Genomic DNA, 19,053 nt, shown 5'->3' on the forward strand with positions numbered 1-19,053 from the left:
TTGTTGAAAATCTTGAATATTAATAGTCAAAATCTGAAAATATTTCGATTGACGAGAAGAAAAATCGATTTACGTCAGGTATGTAAAATAATGCATAATAATTTATCTACCTAAGTGTATTATTATCTATACCGAGATAATCGGTTTTATTTCTGTTTAGTTTCGTTATTTGCAATTGATTTTGTTTTGTTTAATTGGAAAGTTTGTCGAATTGATAGACGTGGGCAAAAAGGGGAGTTTACGAGTCGGTGATTTTAAGAGCTCGCACGTCGGTGAACTTTGATCCGCGATCGCGCTTCGCTCCGGATCGATGCACTTTCAAATACACTATACTTGGTTGAACGCGGTATTAACAATGGGGCTTTGAAAAATATCCGTCTGGACACTTTCGCCGAGCACCCATTCTGCGTCGCCTCCGATCGGGAATGCGCCCGGGCAACGACGACTACGACTACGACTACGACTATGACTACGACTACGACTATGACTACGAGACAATCTGCGACACAACTACGAAACAACGGGGACGATAATTACCTCTTAAGAGTTCCACGCTTTCCCTCGCGTTAAGAATATAAACGGTACTTTCTTATTAAATCTCCACCGTTTGTTTGTCTCTCTATCGATTTATTATATTTTTTTATTTTATCCGAAATGTTTCGCAAGACACGAACATATGCTCACATCTTCTGTTTTCTAAGCATTATCCTAAAAATATTGTAAATAATTTTGTAATTAAAAAATAAAAACAAACACGAGCAAATAATTTTCATCTCTACTGTCAATCTATTTATAAATGTAATTTGTTGATAAAATCTAATATCAAATAATTGTATTAACGCAAGCATAAATGTTCGAGTCAAAGGTGTAAAATATTCGATTACGAAAGGTTAGTTCGTTGGAAATTAATTACAAACAATTTATCGTGGAAGAAATTAGGTAATAATGTTAACTAATTGTATCGGTCAAGGATCGATATTCTTTAAAAGATATGCGATACTTCAAAAGAAACCGATATTAAGGAAAAGAAATAGGAAAAAAGGGAAAAAAAGAAGATTGAATGGTGTCGACAAATCAGTTTAGCAGCAGTTTAAGATGAGAACGCGTTTCCCGGCGCTTTCGTCGCCATAAATTTTCTAGGAGAAACCCTACGACTCCAGTTATACCTTTCTCTCTCTCTCTCTCTCTTTCTTTCTTTCTTTCTCTTTCTCTCTTTTTCTACACCCCGCTGACTGCAGGAGGGAAATTGGGTGAGAAGTGGCTAGTTTTTTCTTCATCTCGAGTCGACTGGTGGCCACTACATTCACGCGCACACAAACACACAAACACACACATACACAGACATAAAATACCGTAAACGTTTTGAGGTTTCGAGTGTTGATCGAGGATATAGGAAGAGATGGTGAAAAAGTTTTCATAGGAAAAAATGTGGAAATAAATAAAGAGGCACCTGATCCCTTTGGTAGGCGAGAAATTTTCTTTGTGGGATTGCCATGGGATCCTTTCTCACTTTGTGAAATTGAGCCGTTAATACCTCGGAGTCAGGGATATCCCAGGATCGGTGTGAAGGGTCATGGGACACTCGAACCAGGACACTGACCCTCCTCTTTCGGTCCCTTGTCAAAGGAAAGTCTCCGATACTTGTGGAAAATTGGGATACAATGATTCAGAGGGTGAAAATATTTTGACAGGTTCGACCACCGGCTATCGATCCTTTTCTATATCCCAAACCCATCCTTTTTTTTGCGTTGAAAAGAGGCCGAAAAAAGATTCTACTGCTAAAAAAAAGTCTAAAAGAAAAAAAAAAATCCTCTAAACCGACCAATTAACTCGACGTAAAAAAGAAAAGGGAGAAAACAAAAAAAAAAGAAATAAATAAATAAATAAAAAGGGAAGATCGCACGCGTGTGAAAATTTCATTTCGCAGCCGTGCGAGCAAAGATAATGGATCCTCCTATGAAATAAAATACACGCGCGCGCGCACCACGCTGAATAAAAGATAGAGGAGGCTATTTTTTTATAAATAAAAAATGAAAACGGAAGAGAAAAAAAACCGTAATAGTCTCGTAAATTTATGACGCGGCGACGACTATCATCGATTTACCTTCGCGTGCGAAAATACGTTTAATTTTTTTTTCTCTCTCTCTTTCCCCCTATTATTTTTTCAAGCAATCCAAAGAAAACGATATACGCGAGACAATTCATCTTTGAAAAAGTTTATACGATTTGGTAAAAAACATTATCGTACTCACGATGTTGGGATCGATATTTGAAGAGAGATTCGAAGAAACAAAAAATGGAAAAATGTAAGGGAAGGAAAGGGAAGGGAAGGGAAGGAGAAAGGGTCGAAAGTCGAAGAGTAGTCGAAAATCGACGAAAAATTCGCAAACTTGGGTCTCTCTTTTTCTCTCTCTCTCTCTCTCTTTCTTTCTCGTAGGTATACCATACGTCTGGACGAGGCCCATAAAGCGTCGAGCGTAAATCACTTGGTTTTATGGTGGCGCGCGCGTTCGCCAACCTTCGGCTGATGAATTCCTCGGGCGAGCACGGGGCTCCTTCGGCGTTCGAGACTTTCGAGTCTCTCGCGAAAAAAAAAGAAGGGCCCGCTACGCCCTTCCCTTGGCTCGGATCGTTAAAAAAGCGAAATTGCCAAGTTTTACTCGTATTACGTTCTCGAGCTGTTCGCGTTAAAAAAGATAAAAAGAAATTAGGAAAAAATAGCGTTACGTTCGTTTCTTATTGTGCTACCTTAACCATCACGAAAACGAACGAACGAACGAAACGAAACGAAACGAACGAAACGATTTTTACGACGTTCGACGTTGAATTCGTAACGAGATATCTTTCGTAATTCTTTTCTTTTTTTTTCCTTTTTTGTTCTTTTTTTTTACTTCTTCTTAAACGAGATAATATGTAAGGAAGACAAAAAAAAAAGAAAGAAAAGACAATTTTCTCACGAAACGACGACCAACAACGACGACCAACGACGACGAATTTAAAATTCATTTATCCGTCAAATAGATTATACCCTTTTGAATGAAGCTACACGAATTATACAACTCGACAAATGCTGAGAATTGAGCTAAGGCATTTTCTTTTCTTCCCTCGTTGTTATATAATTATACTCCCAATAGCCAAAGCGTTCCGCTCGAGAAGAAGAGGAGCGCACTGAGTAAGATTACTGCTTCCTTCGTACATGCTTCTAACGTGCTTTCGAAACGAAACCAATCTGTGGATCCATTCAAACTGATCCACGTAAGAGTCATTCTGTCTGTTTTTAAATGAACGATAAAGAACATCAACCAGAAAGAGAGAGAGAGAGAGAGAAACTGAACTAATGGGCCTTACGCGTTTTATGTTAAACATTGAATTATTTTGTTTTAAAAGAATAATAAAAAAAGTAAAGAAAATTTGAAAAGGTCTCGTTTAAAAAAAAAAGAAAAAAACATCGATGGAACCATTTAACGCGATATATACCTACCCAGGAAGAAAATACATTTTTGCAGATAATTTGGAAGGAACGTTGGAAGGAACGAACAACAAAACGATTTGGTATCTCTCCCTTTAATTATCATCCTCATCAGCATATCCTGGAAATAGCAGAAGAAGCGTATAGACCGAAAAAGCATCGAAAAGTGGCTTTTTACGTCGATTACCAAGAGGCAAACGGTTCGCAAGAAGGTGTCGAGGACAGGCCGTGTCGTTTTCTGGATCCGCCCTAACGGCGTTCCGATTATACAGATATTCAAATGAAGGCCGCCCTCTCAGCCTCTGCCCGCAACAGTTACGTATCATCGAATTATTCTAATTTCTCTTGGCAAAACGTCGTGAAAGATAGAAAGAGAAAGGGCCGAGACGAAGGGAAAGGAAAGAGAGAGGGAAGATGGGACATTTCGCAGGACGACTTTGAAGAAAAAGGAAGTCGAGAATCGTAACGCCCATTTTGTTCGAGAAAGGGAGAGAGAGAGAGAGAGAAAGGGTTGGTAAGGGTGGATCATTCTCGTGGGTGGCCCTCTCGTCGAACAACCCCTCTCGTCGCGTATGAACGAGGGTCGACCCGTGTGACTCGTGCAACGCGCAAAATCCAAATCTCCTTTCCCCATTCGCGGAATTGTCGACAACTTACCAAGCTTTTCGCTATTGGTCGAATTCTCGAACGAATCTGCGAAAGGGAGAATATATTTGACGATCGAAATAGAAGGGAAATGTTCTATCTGAAAAAGATGAATAAAAAAAGATGAAATAATTGTAAGTTCGAAAAGATACGTTCGTACGAGAGAAAAAAAAGAAAATTTGTATGAATTTTACGAACGTTTATGCATTTTCATTCGATTTGTTTGCGAATAAATTCTAATAACGCGAATGATATTTTTTGATATGTTTTTAAAGAATGATCTTTGAGGTTTGACACACTCGTAATCGAAATATGGTATCCGTGATACACGTATGACTTATTACATTGAACGAATTTAATCATTGGTAGTAGAAACGTTCCAGTTAAATCGTACGATAGAAATTTGCGTAGTACGTTGAAGAAAATAGTGGAAAAATTGTACGGAGAATCGACGATGAAATATTCGAAATAGGATTATTTCCATTCCCTGAACACGTTAACTTGAGAAACTAGGAAAGTAAATATCATGATCGTGGAAAGGAATCGATTGAGAGTCGAACTATATGGACTGTCGAGAGTTTACCGGTATTATATCGCGAGGTTATGACGTCACGTACGCGGCCGGATGCCGTGAACGTGTCGCACGAACCGACGTCTCTGCGGAATAATAACAAAATATGAAAGGGACGCGGAACGAGGAGAAGTAAAGACAAGTAAAAAGAAAGAAAGAAAGAGAGAGAGAGAGAGGAAAAAAGGAAGAGAACAAGAGGGGAAAAAAATGAGAAAGAGCGAGAGAATAAAAATGGGAAAGGATAAAAAGGGACGAAGAGGGCGAACTCTTCTTTCGATTCCACGAGGAGGAGTAGTAGAAGAAGAAGAAGAAGAAGAAGAAGTTGTCTTTCGTAGGTGAGCTCGCGAGGCACGTACCTGTACACGTGTCCGCGTATCCGAGCCACTGTCGATTCACGTCGATCCACGTCGATCGATGGTCGTTGGATTTATTTGGAAATCCGTGAACGCGTCGAGCGAAGCCAAGCCAAGAGGAAAAAAGGAGGAACCGAAGCCGTTAGCTTCCTTTCCCCACCAACACGTATCAACACCACCACCGACACTATTTTTTTATTTATTTCTTCTTTCTTCTTCTTCTTCTTCTTCTTCTTCTTCTTCTTCTTCTTTCCGTCGTTAATGAAAGTAGGCGCCCCGAACTACACCGTTCGCGATAATTATCCATTCTAATGATGATGAATGTCTTTATTCGTTCTCGGGGGCTTCTTCGTCGATGCGATTAGAAGAGTTAATGACGCGAAAACCGGTCGACCATCATCGGGCTGGTTCTGGCTAACTAACCAACTAACTAACTCCCTTTTACCGAACAAGTGTCTTCGAATCGGTCGGTCATCCTTTTCCTTCCAAATTATTTTCTATGATACTAGAACGATCTTTGGTTAGATATTAACTATTACGTATTTATCTCTACGTATAATATCATTTTTATAATGGGAAGTTGGATTATCATTGTGTCGTCGATAAAAGGGGAGGCTCAAAATTCTCTTAGATATTTCGGATTGTACCGGTAACGATTCCGCAAGAATACTCGAAACGACTATCGCATATAAAAGCATATAAAAATCCGGTCGAAGGGGGACCATCCATAACTCGATTCCAGCTAAACTAAAGAAAGAAAGAAAGAAAGAAAGAAAGAGAGAGAGAAAGGGAAAGAGAAATAAAGAAGAAAACGTGCGATGCGGGAGCATCGCAACCTGTTGCTTCTATCGTCCCTCTACCTCTTTCTCCGCCACCGTCGCCACCTCCACCTCCACCTCCACCTTCTCGTCGTGGCTGCGTGGCGAATTTTATAAATCCTGTTCTTCTGTCGACGATGCTCGTCTCGCTCGGTGAGACAATAAAAATCCTCTTGACTTTTGGATGGCTGGAAAAAGAGATATGAAAGAAGAACAACAAAAAAAAATAGAAAATAGAAAAATGAGAGAAAATAAATCCTTCCAGTTTGTTTTCTATCATCATTATCATCATTATCATCATCGTCACAGATATAAACTTTCTTCGATCGATCGATAATCGCGATCGTACGATCATAGTCAAAGAAATCGATCAACGAAATCCGTGAACGAAGAGAATGGGAATGGGAATGAGAATGAGAATGAGAATGAGAATGAGAATGAGGATAGAAGTCGAGTGGACTTCACGGGGCAGCAGCGTGTGTCGTTTCTCAGTTAAGTCTCTCTGTGGTTTGAAACACGATCGGCCTGAGAGTGTTCCATCATATGTGTCTATAAAACAGCGCTCTCTTCGTAGTTGCGCTCGCGCGTTCAAACTACAAGTCTGGAGTTTGCTTTAGTGTATGCCCGTGTGTGTGTGTGTGTGTGTGTGTTTCTGTTCGTTCGTTCGTTCGTTCGCTCTCGCCCGTACTTGGACTGGTTTCTCAGAAGGAATCAGGAGATAATTAATTGTCCTCGCGAAGCCGGCATAACGAACCAGCGCTCCTCTCCTTCACCTCCACCTCCACCTCCACCACCTCTTCTTCTTCTTCTTCTTCTTCTTCTTCTTCTTCTTCCTCCTCCTCCTCCTCCTCCTCCACAGCAGCAGCCTTTTGTGCATAAAACGTGCGCCTCGGCTTTCGTGCGTATACAAAAGGTACCCTACGAAAAATCTTCACGACCCATAACTATCGCCTTCTTTCGCGTTTTCGCCTTTCAAAACGTTCACCTTTTAAAAGCCATCGGTTACGAATCCTCATATCTCCGAGCTTTCCTTCCATATTTTAGATTTATATTCTTTCTTTTATATTAAATATGAATTATTATTATCATTTTAATGTAAAAACTAACGACGTTTAACCGACCAACCAACCAACCAACCAACGGATTAGATTAATTGTACCAGACGTACAGATTGCAGCCTTTAAATCTATCGTCAGATAATATATGAATGATCGTGTATTACCATGTAAACATTAATGATGATACATCAACTATCATCAGACTGCTACGATTACATCAAGATAGACAACAATTGATGTCATTTAATATATCATAATAACGTAATATTATAAATACTCTCTATTACTTTGTAATAGATAAAAATTCGATAAAATATCTCATCAAACGTTTTAGAAATCTAAGAGAGAAGTATCCTTTAGTATAGATAGAAAAATGATCGATAAAAGCATCCTTTTTTCTTTACTACTAAGGTAATACTTCCTTACAATTTCCATTTGCAAAGAGGAAGAAACTTAAGTATAGGATTTCGCGATAACCAAAAGCCCCCGAGAGAAGAAGCTTCGTTCGCAAACTCTCTTCCGAAGAACGGAAGAGATAGAGAAAAGTAGCAACCATGGCAAGCAACCAAGTAACCAAGCCGTGGACGGAACCATGCGTACGCCTTTAGTCTCTCTCTCTCTCTCTCTCTCTCTTTCTCTCGGTACTCGGCAGGATTTATTTTTCCGGGCACGGTCCCTGCCACCACCGCCACCACCATCACCACCACCGCCACCGCCACCGCCACCACCACCACCATCATCGCCGCCACTCTGGCCTTTATCTCGCAGTCGTGCGAACAGAGGCAAAGCTGACCAAGATTAATAATCCTGAAATGGTCATGGCGGACCGATAACTCCGGCTGCTCTCCGCAACGTAATCTGGAGCGAGCACGGAACCTGATTCCGGTAACATGGGTAAGGAGGAGGGTGGGGGTACAAACGGGGGGAGGGGGCTGAGATGAAGGAGAGGAGGAGTACTGGTATTTCGATAATCTAGAAAGCTCGTAGAATAGAATTTACGTCTCTCCTGGCGCCCGTATTAACCAACGTCTTGTATGCAACTACCTTCCCCCGTTCCTCCCTCCCTCCGTCCTCCTCCTACTCCTCCTCCTCCTCCTTTTACTCTTCCCTACTTCTCGACCAACTCTATAGATCCTCTCCCAGGATACGGCGAAATCCGATTTCTCTTACGATTTCTATCCTAACGATCGCGAATTAGTTCTAAGAATTTCTACGATATCTCGTTTAACTGCATTGGAGGTCACCTTGACGTGATACATTATGCTACGACATTTCATTTCCTTGAATTTATTCAACGCACATTTTTTTGTTTTTTTTTTGCTTTGCCAGGGCGCTAATCGATGTGCCATTTATATATGGGTTTTTTTTTTTTTTTTTTTTATTTAATAGCAGATATAAAAGGAAAAAAAGAAAGGAATTTTTGTTTACGCGTACGATCTAAGTTAAGTAAGAGATTCTTATAATAGAAATGTAATCTTTGAACGAGGCACATTAGAAAATTCTTACGAAAGATTACATTTAATCCGACGGTAGGTCACAACACAACGACGACAATCTAACGGAACATAAATTTAAACGATATTTTCCAACACTTGGGAAATAATGAATGGTAAAATATCGCGCGTCGTGTCTGTAATTTATCATTAGCCTTTTAAATATGCGTCTTAAGCGGTTAATTAATTAACCTCGTTGGAAAAAGACAAGCGCCATTGTTGTAAGTTGTACAAACACACACACACACAAACACAGATGCACACACAAGAGTGTGTAAGTATGTAAGTGCGAATAATCGAGTAGCAGGCGTGCAATCGCGAGTCCCCCTTCCGGCCCACCCCTTTCGAGAGATCGATACCGGACCACGGACGTTGTTGGTTTTTTCTTTTTTTTTCCTCCGTTCGTTTCTTTTTTTTTTGTCTCGTTCGTTCAATATCGATCTTAATGGGTCCAAGCTCTTTACCTACCATCCGGCTGCTGCTCGAGACGCCGCTATTCTTGCAACTTGTTAGATCGAACGGATTGTGCCGCGCGGGAGCGCATTAGATCCTAAGATTTATGACGACTACCGCGAATTTCGAGGTTATCGTGACTGGGCACGACCTGGAATACCGGTGTCTAAAGATATCTGTGCCCACCAAGTCGAACGTGAACGCGTTCGTTCGATCGTTCGATATTTAATATATATATATATATATATATCGATATATCGATCAATACCAGGGCCGCCCAACGAGTATTAGGAGCAATAGTTTCTACCAACAGTCAAAGCCAGTTTTAAGATCCTTGACATTCCTTGTGAAATGACTAAACAACTACTCCCGTGAAACTTCAAACTTGTTTTATCTTTTTCATTTTCTCTCTATCTCTATCTCTCTATCTCTTTCATTATTCTATACTACGAAAAGATAAAATTCGCGTGTAAACTAACAGCCCCGATTTCTGTATGTAACTTAGATCTCAAAGAGATCTGACTAGATATCGGTAATTCGTTCGACGTGACCCGATTATAAAAGGCTCTTTTCGTTCGTTTCGAAATACTCGATCGAATATCAAATGGGGATCCTCGATTAGACGAGTTTCTAATCGTACTTTGATCCTAACGCGCGTTTCCCGTCCGTGAGGAATATCTATCTCTTATTGAAATACATTTATCTTATATACGAGTAGAGATTGATTTTCGAGAGAAATAAAGGATATGAGAGAATATATGTATATATATTCGTGGAAGTGTTAAAGAAGGAAAAAAAAAAGAAATAAAAAGATAGATAGGATAGATCGATTCGGTAACGGTAGAAACAAAATTAGCTCGAAAAGTACCAGATATTACTATCTATCGCCTCGAGCAAGATTATTTCAGTCTCCCATCTCCATGAAGGAATAAAAGAGAAAGAGAAAGAGAGAGAGAGAGAGAAAAGGTATCGAGGGAATCGAGATTCTAGATCAGCAGACTTCCGCCTCCACGATCGGGAAAACATCCGTTCGATCGGCACTCTGTGCGAGTGGTGCGAGTGCAGCACGATCTATCTCGTCCCGTAGATCACGAGAAGCTGTGAGATAATTCCGTGCCCGAGAGTGGGCTCCTCTCTTTCTCTCTCTCTCTCTCTCTTTCATCGAACCCTTCCACGGAAAGAAAATAAACGAAGGAATAATATATAAATAAATAAAACAACGAAACGACTACACACAAAAATATTCCGAGGCAAAGAAACGTATAAAAAGAAAGAAAGAAAGAAAAAAAAAATAACCAGATGAAACATTCGATTCCACATTATCTTTCCACGCTTTAGCTTAGGATTCGTTTTATCCGTGAACGGATTTATCTCTTTGAGTGTAGAAGAAAGAGAAGAGAAGAAGAAGAAGAAGAACAAGAAGAACGAGAAGTAGAAGAAGAAGGAGGAGGAGGAGGAGAGAAACTTGGGACGCAAAGTGGAGCATACGACGAAGAAAGAGAGAAAGAAAGAGAAAAAGAGAAAGAGAGAGAGAGAGAGAGAGAGAGAAGCAATATCTCCACGGGTATTGCTCTGCCCTGGACAAACTGGATATCCAGTTTCCAGCATTTCTCGGTTCTCCGCGCTTTCGAGGCCCTAATCCCTGCTTGTCTCTCGGCAAAAGGAGAGATAAAGAAAGACGGGTAGAGAAAGGAAGAGAAAAAGAGAGAAAAAGAGAGAGAGAGAGAGAGAGTAGGATACCCGAGAAACGGCTTCGGCAATAAAATCGCTTCGCTATAATATAAGACGGCCAACTTCGCGGCGATGCCTGGAAATAATTTATTTGCTCGCTTTGGAATGCGAGCGCGACGTTGGACTAAGAGAATCATCCTCCTCCTCCTCCACCTCCTCCTCACTCCGCCTCCTCCTCCCCATCCCGCCTTGTCCTTACCCCTTCCTCTCATCCTTTTCCACCTTTTCTTATTCTTTCACCTCGTTCCTTCTTTATCGTCCTTTCTTTCAACTCGATCCTTCCAACCCATCCATTTCTTTCTAATAAATATTAGAAAACAACCTCTTTTGTGTATAGACGTGAAAAATGAAACAGAGAGAGAGAGAAAGAAAAGATATCAAAAAAGAGAAAATAGTAAAACAGAGAGAGAGAAAGAAAACTATAACTCCTTTATACCGATATTACCCATAAACCTTACGGAGAAAACGTATATACCATAAGTTGAAACGCGTTGCTTTTATGGACGTTAAACTCCCCTTTTCCTTCTAACTGGATTATCTTGTAAAACAAGCTCGTTAAGGATATTTTAATTAAAAAGGCGTGATCGCGTGTTTGATTGGAATGCTCGGGAAGAATAAGAACGCAAACAAAAAGAAAGAAAAAAAATGATAGAGAGAGAGAGAGAGAGAAAGAATAAAGAAAGTCGATATGGTGGCTTCCTCGCAATTCGTTTTGTAAATTTCACGATAGCTGTTGGACAAACGTATAAGCAAACGAATCGTTCGGCTTTGAGTCACGTTTAAATCATGCTCCAACTATTCGTAACTTATTATTCCACGATTGGTGTCAATTATGAAGTATCGATTAAACAATTGAACTATTCTGTCGAAGATCGTTCGTTTTATTTTTTTTCTTTTTTCTTTCTAACAACCAATCTTTCGATCGCGATCAAAATTTGCCTCTAATTTCTGATTTGATCAAAGCGACAGTGTTACGAATTGGAGATAGAAATTGGACGATATTCGTTAAAACGAATTTTCGGAGAACAGTTTCGTGTCTCTCTCTCTCTCTCTCTCTCTTATCTGGCTTCGAGCCACATTTTAATCATGCTCGATCTAACATCTTATTCGTCTAATTCGGTAACTCATACTTCGTTAACTGATGTTCATAATATAAAGAGAAAAAGAAAAAAAAAGGAAAAAACTAAAATTGGAAATGAGACACATATGTTAACTCGCAACGTTCGCGCGAATTATCGTTTGTCAACCGTCTTTCCTACGGGTTTTGAGTCACGTTTTAATCATGCTCGAATTATTCCTCCATTAATATTCTCCGTCAAGTGTAGTTTCAAGAAAAAAAAACAAAAAAAGAAAGAAAAGTAATTAAAAGATCGGTAATAGAAAATTGCGGTGTTTCTGATTTCTAAGAGACGAGGACTCGGGGTTGAGGGCAAAGTGTAGGAGGTGGGGGAAAAAAAGGGAATAAAAAAAATGGCAGGATGATCCTTGGCGAGTTAAGGATTTTCCACGAAGGGAGGAGAGGTGCAGATAGATCTCATTGGAAGATTTCGAGTTACCGAGCTTGAACAAGTAGCGAGAGAGAAGGACTTGTAACCACGTGGTTACCGTTAACACGACCCACGCTTAGGGAATTTCGATCCGTCTAGGAAGAAGGCTGATCTCGATCTAGCCAATTAATAGCCTCCTCCCACGTACTTCTGTCGCTAACGTAGGTACTATCAACGGCACGTCATGCACATTGCATTTAACGATCTGTAAACATAGCATACCGGTATATATAGCCATACGTTTACACGTTACACTTTGTATCCTATCGAAATCTCGATGTCATAAATCGATATTTTAAACGAATCACACTCGATTTACAAAAGAATAAATAAATAATAGAAATATTTTTTTGGTACACACTTACTGGAACGAATGTTGCTTCTTCCTATGACCGAGACGGATCTAGAATAAAAATATAAGTATATTAATTGTAACAATCGTTTATTTTGAAAATTGTATTGATCAGTTTTTCAACAGATAATTTAATTGCAATTTTTATTATCATTATAATTATAATGTTTATTCTAAAATTGGCATAAAAGTAATTCTACCGTTTATAAATAACTTTCTAAGCTTCCCTATCCTTAAAACGTAAACCCTTCGATATTTCAAATCACAAACCGACTTATATTATATTTCCAATAAAATTCTAATAAATTCAATTCTCTCTAATAAAATAAAAAAAAATATTCTCCATTTAATATCGAAGTTTCTATATATATAATATAAATCATCTACGAGAATGAAATAAAATAATGAGATTCCCTAGGGGCCCTTATTTAATGTTCGAAGAAAAGCACGTAAATGCGTGCACATTTCTCGCGATTAGAGGACCCGAGAGAGGATTTCTCCTCTCTTTCTATATCTGTTAATCATTTTCTCTTTCTTATTCGGTCCCAGCGAGGGTGGCAGAGAGGAAAGGTGAAGAGGAGAGGAGAAGAGAGGAGAAGAGAGGAGAGGAAAGGGGTCGGGTCCACGCACGGCTCTGGTTTCGCCAGCCTGGGGCAACACCGATCGAGTCCGGAGAACGGTCAAGAACCTAATACACCTAATACCGAGTATTAGGCTGCCTCTCCTCCGTCCTGTAAACTCGTACAGTATACACATATACGACACACATACTATGAGATACTTCGATAGTTCGTACAGAAACGATCCTACCGGTAACGCAACGCGTAATTAGAATCCGGCTTGTTCTATTTTCTATTAGTTGTTCTTCGGTAAATACGAATCTAACGAACCAATCGAGTTTTCGATATCAGATATAAGATAGGACATCTAACTATCATTAATTACAATAAAGAAAATTTGTTATCTCGTTATAAGATTAATTATATCTGTATATATATATATATATATATATATATATATATATGTATCATTAATTCCGATTCAAAAGATATCGGCATTGATTATATTCTATTTAATAGTTAAAGAGTTCGGTTTCAATTGAGATCGCGAAAAATGTCGTGTTACCTAACACGCCGATGGAATTAACTTACCTTCATTTTAACGAATAGCTAGCTAGCTATTCGTTCTTCTTAAAAAAAAAAAGAAAAAAGGAAAGAGAAAAAGAACGCGATAAAGTATTGTCTCGGCTCGTGCCAGAAATAACATGCGACCTTTTCGCCCGTCGTGAAACTTTTACGAAAGCTCCGATACTTTCGAAAATTTCCCTGGACTACCTAATAAAGATCTATATCCCCACTATTACACACACACGAGGTTATTTACTCCGTGCATGTTTAACGTGAAATCTGACTTATGAAAATTATTTCTCTCTCTCTCTCTCTCTCTTCAAAAGAGTCGTATGAAAATTCGATAGAAGGTGGAAAACAAAAAGAAAACTAAAGATTGATCGGAATAACGAATATGGTGGGCGGGTGGGGGAGGGGAGAAATAAAAAAGGAATAAAAGGTTCGAAAAAAGGAAGCTCAAAAACTCGACTCGTTGTTCGGGTGCGACTTTGACGATGGCGATGCGACGAACACGTCAAGCCTTCTTCCTGTCGTCAGTCGACAAGTTAAATATAGACGATCCGCTCATTTCCGCAGCCGTGCACGATTTTCTTCTCCTCGTGAATAGAAACCGTACCGTGTCTCTCTCCAGACGTCGCCTAGACTCGACTCGACTCGACTCATCTCATCTCATCTCATCTCATCTCGCGTAAACGTAAACTTGGAACGCGCCCGGCTGCTGTCCGCTACTCTCCCCTTTCCCCCCCTCAGTCTCCCTCCTCCCCAGAAAAACCTTCCCTGAAAACCGCAGCATCCATGAGAAAGATACGTGTTTCTCGACCTATTTATATTTAGATGTGTATGTATGGATACATGTATATATGTGTGTGTGTGTATTTACACGTTTCTAATTTACGGATAATATCACGATGATAATAAGAATAACGAATATGAAATACGTTAAGATGTGGATTGTAGTTTAAATAACCAGCTGTCCAGACTGTCGCCTATAGGATTATGCTGATGGACTAATTAAACGCATTATCTTCTTCGAAATAATGTTGGAAATAAAATAATATATTATTATATTTCTGATCGATAGAGATAATATTATATCGAATGATATCAATTCCGTCGAGTTTCATCGAGATTAGTTGTTATTTTGTGATTAGAAAGTTAGATCGAGTGATCGTTGATATGACCTATGACAAGAAATTCGAAAAATTGTTCCAAGATCGTACGATTTCATTTCAATGTTTTTTTTTTAGTTAATAGTAGAACTTATTCGGATTTAAAGAAGAAGAAGAAAAAGTAAACGTCGCGATCGAATAATATTAGAATAATTTCGTTTGTTGGTCGTTACTTTTGTTTTCCTTTTTTAAACGAGTTAAAATGATTTCAAAGTTTTAGAAATACATACGTAAGTAAGGATAGGAAATTTCGTAGGATGATAAAAAATTGAGTCGGTTCGGCGCGTGTCGGCCGATTGAAATGCACGGTGGCTCGGCTCGGTTCCAGTACGGCGAGAAATTCTTAAATGGCCGGCCCGTTGCTGCCCAGGAATGTATGGAAATGTTACGTACCACCTCTGTCCTTTATTGTCCTACATGGTGACTGGCGGCGGGCTAGGTAGATATATGGACTGTGTTGTTGCTCGTGCCCCGGCATACACACACCTACGTCTCTTTCAACGTAGCGCGAGCGTGAAAAGATGGATGAGTAAGTGTGTATCCGTGTGACGCGTGACACGTGTTAATCGTACCGCCGAGGACCCAACCTCCCCCACTGATCGCACCCGGCCCTCTCCCTCTCCCTCTCTCTCTCTTCCTCTCCCTCTTTCTCTTTCCGTGCGTGCGTGCGTGTGCGCGTGTGCGTGTGCATTTCTTCACCTTCTTCTACCTGCACTAGCCTATATACATACATACATATCGAATTTTTCTTTTTTCTTCTTTTTTTCTCCCCATGTTTATCGATGGAAACGTCAATGCTGGAAGAAAAATGACCTAGAAAAAGATGCCAACTTCTTTGAAGTCTCAGTCATGTACTTGACAATAGATACCTGGGTAAGTCCTACGTATGTGTATGGGGGATATCTATTCTTAGAGACAAGTTTACAATAAAATCTCAAATCTGCGGGGAATGATAAGTTTGAATTGGATGTAATTTGTCACAAATGAGAATCATTATTATTTTTTTTTTTTTTTATTTCATTTACAAATAATACAATTTCAAACTGTAACATATGAAAGATGACGAGTGTGTAACTTATACGACTATCTATAAAAACGCGTATGCATTTCTATACGTTAACGTACGTGTGTGTCAAATCGAACGTAGGTGAACGATTTACGACGTTCGATTTAGAATCTATCGAAAATCGAAAGAACCTCGAGAAGAAGAAGAAGAATAATAAGAATAAGAATAAGAAATGAAGAAAGTTCAAACGGAACTTGAACATTGATATTTTTACTTTCCGGTGTAGCTCCCCGAGCTTTCCTATATATGCGTGTACAAGACTTCTGACTAACATAAGAGTCGTACGTCGTAAATAAGTCACCGGGCGATCGGCCGGTTCGATCGATCGATAGAGAATCGAAGCACGTCTTGTATGACACACATGTTGCAATCGATGGAATGCAGGAGGTATCATACTCCGTTTGCTATACAAATACAAGCATGGACAAAACTATTACGTTCGGGGGCTTGATATACAAAAGCGAATTAATTATTTTTCTATTCCTGTCTAAAATCTATCGAAACTAGAAAGAGAAAGAGAGAGTGAGCGAGTGAGTGAGTGAGTGAGTGAGATAGATAGATAGAGAAAGAGAGAGAGAGAGATCTAATGAATGAGATAAGAAATCGATCGTGCGAGAAAATCGAAGAAATACGCGAAGCAGAACACAAGAGAGCTTGGGGGACTTTCTCGTTTGCCACGTTCCGTTCCGTTCTTGCCTCGGCATTATCCTTCGCCGCTTCGGATAGATAAAACCGTTATAAGAGCGTCTAGGAAAATAGTTCACGACCTATCACGCGTTTCTCGATTCTACTTATAGATACATATATATATATATATATTTATTTACGTATGTCGATAAGAAACTCGTCTCCTGGAATCTTTTCATTTTCTCTATCTCTATCTCTCTCTTTCTCTTTTTTTTCTATTTTTTTTGTCTACTTTTCATAACAATCATGACGACAGTAACGATCGTAACAATCGTTAATGTGTTTTTTCTTTTTTCTCCTATATTTTTTTTTTCTCTTCTCCTCTACCACCTCTCCTCTCCCTTTGAACACTTTTAATGAAATTCTGAATAATTTAGTACAATATTCATGCAGAAAAAAAATAAAATAAAAAGACAAAGAGAGAGAGAGAGAGAGAAAAAAAAAAGAAATAGAATATGTTTAACATATATGATAATGTTTTTGCAATAATTTCATGTGATTTCATGGAACGTGCAACGTGACCAATCGGTTTTAACCTACCAGGATCTATCATCGGATATTTTTTTTTTCCTTGTTCATTTCTTTTTCTTTTTCTTCTTTTCAGGGATTTCTAGAGATAACTAAAGAATTATGTGTAAGTCGATTGGATATGGTTAGAATAGAGGAGAGATTCGAAAGAAATCAAGGAAAGAACGAAGGCTCGTTACCCGTGCAAAAGAGCTCGACAATGCGACTACATAGATCAGCCCGTTGCCAACACGTTGTCCGCCTCCTTTATGCCCGACACATCGTCGACAATGGAACGCAGAGAACCGAGTAGCAGAGACCCGACCACGGACGTTACTCTGCCCACCTGCGTGTAAAAGCCCCCTAACATCTCTCCTCTCCCCACACCCCCCCGTCCCGCCCCGACAATCCTCCTCCTCTTCCTCCTTCTCTTCCTCCTGCTCCTCCTCCTCCTCCTCCTCCTCTTCACCTTCCCTTCTTTCTCTTTCTCGTCGCAATGCGAAACTCGCACGGAAACTCCTAATCGGTTTATCGTCAAATACGCCTTCGAAAAGAACGAGAAGTGTCTTTTTGAATGATAGTACCTTTGCCGATGTTATTTTCTAATAAAATAAATAATAACGTATTTTATATAAATTATTTTACGTTATTATCTCTCGACTCATGAGATGGATTACTTGAAAATTTAGGTACACGTACGTATTTTTTCTTTCGATCGATCATTATTTTTTATCTATTATAATTTATAAGGAAGAGTAATAAAAAACAATAGGCTGTTAAATGTTTAAATTATGAAGTTATAAAAATATGATATTGTGTAAGAACGCATTGACGAAATGTATTGGAATATGCAATCGTAACATATGCGGATTGCAATTTTTACACGATACGATTAAGTAAACATTTTGTACATTTTTTAATAAATGAATAATTAATCGGAATTAATACGAGGTGATATTTATTTACAATTAAAATAACATGGAAATAAGATTTATTCATTGGAAACGTATCTATGGATATGTAAATATAGAAGAAGAATAAGGGAAAAAGAAAATATAAATGTAATTGAATTAACACGATAATTATCACGTTAAAAAGAAAAGAAAAAAGAAATACATCTTCCATATAAATTATATGAAAATATATTTTTCATAGAAGGGAGTATAATGAACGAAAAATAATATTATCTTCGATGTCTTTTAACTAATAATAAACATGCGAAACGATATTTTCCTTACGATCCTCACGATCGGACTCGATTTTACTGCTCGCTTCTAATTATACAGATTACAACGTAACGATAGTATACCATCGAGATTTCTAACGACGTTAAACGACGATAGTTTTTCGATAATTTATCGCATTAATGTTCTCAAACTGGTTACCATCGCGCGGAAAAAAAATTTTAATGGAAATGAAACGTCCCTTTTTTTTTTTTTCATAAATTCATTAGTACGACTATTAAAATTATCGTAACACGATGATATTCAAATAGCTCAGCTTCGATTAAATATTATAATCGATCTGTCCTAAAAAAATAAACGAAAAAAAAAAAAGAAATACACATATATGCGTACAGAGATAGAGTGAGTGTGTGTGTGTGTGTGTGAGAGAGAGAGAGAGAGAGAGAGAAAAGAACGCCCACGTTTGGATGCAATCTCGTCAACGGTGCACGCGTGAAATGTCCGTTCGCGAAGTAGACCGATAATATTATCTTATTCGAAATAACAAAGTGGCTTTTACTAGCAACGACACGCGGCTCCAGTCGTTTCTGACGGCTCGTAAAAGCGTTCCGGACTGCCGCAGACCGATAGGCGAACGTCTTTGTTAAATCTTACTTCACAAATCATATAAAATATTGTCCCTTATAATTTTGAAGCAAAAAAAAAAAAAAGAAAAGAAAAAAAAGGGGAACGAAATAATAAAAAAAGAAAAAAGGAAAGAAATAAAATATTTTATCCAGTAAATTTCGTCATACTACACCGAGATAATAAGACAGATATTACT

The 19,053-nt window shown here is 38.8% G+C and overlaps 1 long non-coding RNA gene across 1 annotated transcript; it reads right to left on the reverse strand.

Annotated features, from left to right (window-relative positions):
* Positions 1-17,127: 17,127 nt before the first annotated feature.
* LOC122526267 lies at positions 17,128-17,428 on the reverse strand. Its single transcript, XR_006306012.1, has 2 exons — positions 17,247-17,428; positions 17,128-17,159 (listed from the first exon to the last, which is right to left on the reverse strand). It is a non-coding gene; the product is annotated as an uncharacterized LOC122526267 (long non-coding RNA).
* Positions 17,429-19,053: the final 1,625 nt, after the last annotated feature.

The sequence above is a fragment of the Polistes fuscatus genome, unplaced genomic scaffold (genome assembly GCF_010416935.1).
Source record: "Polistes fuscatus isolate 324 unplaced genomic scaffold, CU_Pfus_HIC Scaffold11, whole genome shotgun sequence".
NCBI lineage: Eukaryota > Metazoa > Arthropoda > Insecta > Hymenoptera > Vespidae > Polistes > Polistes fuscatus.